This window comes from Piliocolobus tephrosceles, chromosome 16 (genome assembly GCF_002776525.5).
Source record: "Piliocolobus tephrosceles isolate RC106 chromosome 16, ASM277652v3, whole genome shotgun sequence".
Classification (NCBI taxonomy): domain Eukaryota; kingdom Metazoa; phylum Chordata; class Mammalia; order Primates; family Cercopithecidae; genus Piliocolobus; species Piliocolobus tephrosceles.
The window spans coordinates 37,109,505-37,113,270 of record NC_045449.1 but is presented as its reverse complement, the minus strand read 5'-3'; the positions used below and the strand labels follow the sequence as shown (position 1 = coordinate 37,113,270).

At 50.4% G+C, this 3,766-nt stretch overlaps 1 pseudogene across 1 annotated transcript in view; it reads left to right on the top strand.

Moving 5' to 3' along the window:
- LOC111537252 overlaps positions 1-3,766 on the top strand; it is a 9,665-nt pseudogene extending 5,899 nt beyond the window's left edge. Inside the window, exon 2 of the transcript XR_003309909.1 lies at positions 2,467-3,766. The product of XR_003309909.1 is annotated as an E3 ubiquitin-protein ligase RNF126-like (transcript). The remainder of the gene's footprint in view (positions 1-2,466) is intronic.

Genomic DNA, 3,766 nt, shown 5'->3' with positions numbered 1-3,766 from the left:
CCTTCCTTCCTTCCTTCCTTCCTTCCTTCCTTCCTTCCTTCCTTCCTTCTTTCTTTTTCCTTCAAACTAGATCAGGATGTAAATCTGTATTCTTTCAATGCAATGAACTAAACTATGAGTCTAGCCATTTGTTTGAGTTCTGTGAGCCATTCAAATGAGTCTTTGAAACAGAAGGTGGTTGTAGGGCCCTATGACACTTTGTTTCTTAGTTTTGGAAACTCTCTTGATATCTCTGTCTTTTTCTGTCTCCATCCCCATCCCACTATCACCCCTCCCCCTACTATGAAAGAGCAGGTACCTGGACAAGCTCTCTTAGGAGACAAAAGTATAGATGTATAGATGAGCTAAGCTGTTTTGCACAACAGAAGTACCAGGAATCTGATCTTTCTTTCTGATAGGTCAGAAAGACTCTATTTTCAAGTTCCTGACATGTGTAGCAAAGCGGAGAAGGACCTGGTTAGAGGTGGAAGGGAGAAGACCAAGATGGCAGCAGGGCAAGTCCTTGGACGCAGAAGTCCATAAGAAATCTCCATTGCTGACAGCAATGGTCAGCGCTGAACCTTATGTCATCTCCCACTTTGTGCTTGGTTAGGGGTCACATTCTTGATCCTGAACTCCAGTAAAGAAGAATCTGCTATCCACTTAGTGCTTGGTGACCTTTGGGGACAAAGGAGGAGATAGATGGAGTAGAGGGTGCAGGGACAAAGCAGAGAAGAGAGCAGACAGCAACTTTAGGAAATGACGGTGGGATTTAGCTGAACCAGGGATTGGAAAATTACCAGGAGAAGGCTTGATGTCCCTTAGCACGTGGCATGGGACCAAGATATTTTATTTGGCTGTCAAAGAATAGGCGACCACAGAAAGTTGAAGGACTTGGGAGCATATATATCCCTGCATTGAGATTCATTACAAAGGCCCTGGAGGAATATATCTGAAGGTTAATAGTGGCTATCTCTAAATGTGGGGTAACATGATTTTATGTTTTTATTTAATCTCTGGAGTCTAATCTTTTCTACCATGACAAGGTAATGCTCTTGCAGTGAAGAAAAATAACTGTTGGCCAGGGGCGATGGTTCATGCCTGTAATCTCAGCAATTTGGGACGCCAAGACGGGAGGATCATTTGAGTCAGGAATTCGAGACTAGCCTGGCAGTATAGTGAGACCTGGTCTCTACACAAAATTTTAAAGGTAGGGTGATGAATGCCTGTGGTCCCAGCTATTTAGGAGGCTGAAGTGGTAGAATCACTTGAGCCCAAGAGATTGAGGCTGCAGTGTACCTTGTTCATGCCACTGCACTCCAGCCCAGGCAACAGAGTGAGACCCTGTCTCAAAAAAAAAAAAAAAAAAAAAGAAGAAGAAAAAGAAAAATATCTGTTAAAGGTAAAAGTAATATTCTTGGCCATGTGGCTCATGACTGTAATCCTGGCACTTTGAAAGGCTGAGGCGAGTGAATCACTTGAGCCCAGGAGTTCAAGACAAGCCTAGGCAGAATGGTGAAACGCTTCACTACAAAAAACACAAAATTAGCCAGGCATGGTTGCGGGCACCTGTGTCCCAGCTATTAGGGAGGCTGAGGCGGGATGATTGCTTGAGCCTAGGAGGCAGAGGTAGCAGTGACCTGTGATGGCACCACTGCACTCCAACCTGGGCGACAAAGAGAAACCCTCTCTCAAAGTTAAGAAAAAAAAAAATTGTAAACAAGTGATATTCTGGCCGGGGACACTAGCTTATGCCTGTAATCCCAGCACTTTGGGAGGCCAAGGCAGATGGATCACCTGAGGTCAGGAGTTCAAGAATAGTCTGGCCAAACATAGTGTAACCCTGTCTGTACTAAAAATACAAAAATTACCTGGATGTGGTGGCGGGTTCCTGTCATCCGGGCTGCTCGGGAGGCTGAGGCAGGAGAATCATTTGAACCCGGGAGGCGGAGGTTGCAGTGAGCCAAGATCGTGGCATTGTACTCTAGCCTGGGTGATAGTGTAAGACTCCATCTCAAAAAAGTAAAAAAGTGATATTCTTAGCTAGAAAATCCAAAATACAGATTCAATAGTCCCCGCTTATGCACGGTTTCAGTTACCTGCGGTCAACTGTAGTCCAAAAATATTAAATTGAAAATTCCAGAAATAATCCATGTTTTCAATTGCTTGCCATTCTGAGTGAGGTGATGAAATCTCACACCGTCTTGCTTCACCCCTCCCCGCATGTGAATCCTCCGTCTGTTTAGTGTATCTGAACTGTGGATGCGACTTGCTCATTAGTCTCTTAGTAGCTGTTGGTTATCAGACCAATCCATGGTGTTGCAGTGCTTCTGTTCAAGTAACCCTTATTTGACTCAATTATTCTATGTATTATTCTTTGTTGTTGTTAATCGCTTACTTTGTAAGCGCCTATTTGTAAATGAAACTTGATCATAAATATGTAGGTAGGGAAAAACATAGTATATAAAAGGGTTGGGCGTCGATTAGCCAGGGAGCAGCAAACGGCCGGTGGCTGGAGTCTCGGGCAGGGACCGAGGCGTCGCCGCAGCTTGGACGGTTCTGCCACTGCTGCTCCTTGGACATCGTCCCGCGCCTGTCGGGTTATATCTGCCCAAGATGCACGTCTGATTTTATCGAGGAGCTTCCTGAAGAGACCAGGAACACAGAAAACAATTCTACTCCTGCCACTGCCCCCACGGACCAGAGCCGACTGCCGTTGGAGAACGCGGACCAGCACCTGTTCACGCTGCCGCAGGGCTACGGACAGTTTGCTTTCGGCATCTTTGACGACAGCTTCAAGATCCCCACGTTCCCTCCTGGGGCGCAGGCTGACGGCAGCAAGGACCCTGAGAGACCGTGGGAGAGAGTCCTGGCCCCGTACCCAGCCCGGCATCCCCGTCTCCGCCTCCCCACGCGGGGGGCCACTGCCGGGCACAAAGGCCTCCCCACGCTAGAAGGGATCATCCAGCAGCTCGTCAACGGCATCATCACGTCCGCCACCATCCCCAGCCTGAGTCCTTGGGGAGTCCTGCACTCAAACCCTAAGGAATACGCCTGAGGGGCCAACGGCCTGGACGCCATCAAACAGCTCCTCGGCTTGAAAATTCGGGCCCCCCACAGGCAGATGAAGAGAAAATCCAGTCCCTCCCCACCGTCCCCGTCACCGAGCAGCACGTAGGCTCCCGGATCCAGTGCCCCGTGTGCAAGGACGACGACGCGCTGGGCGAGCAGCTGCCCTGCAACCACCTGTCCCACGATGGCTGCATCATGCACCGGCTGGAGCAGTACGACAGCTGCCCCGCCTGCCGAAAAAGCCTCCCGGGACAGAACACGGCCACGAACCCACACCCTCCCCCCGGGCCTGACTGGGATGAACTTCTCCTCCTCGTTGTCCTCCTCCTCTTCCAGCTCGCCCTACAACGAGAACGCCACAAGTAACTCCTGAGCCCGCGTCGGCCGGAACCCACCCGTGCCCGCTGCGCCTGAGGCTGCGGGGAGACCGCGGGACCTTTCCCACCCACCCTCAGCCAGCGCCACACGGCACCCTGTGGGTGCCCCAGCGGCGCCACTCTTGACTGGTCAGCGCTACAGGCCCCGCCTGTTTCAGGGCAGGGACCCCACCGGGTCCCTGGCTCTGGAAGACGTGGGCCACATCGTCCCTTCTGGGGCGTCCTCATCCCCCCACCCCGGTCCTCTGTCTAACCTCACCCTCTAAACGTTCAGCAGTGGAAAGATTTTTATAATTTTAAATTATTACTGCTTTGAAATAAATGGAAGCTTTAGCTCA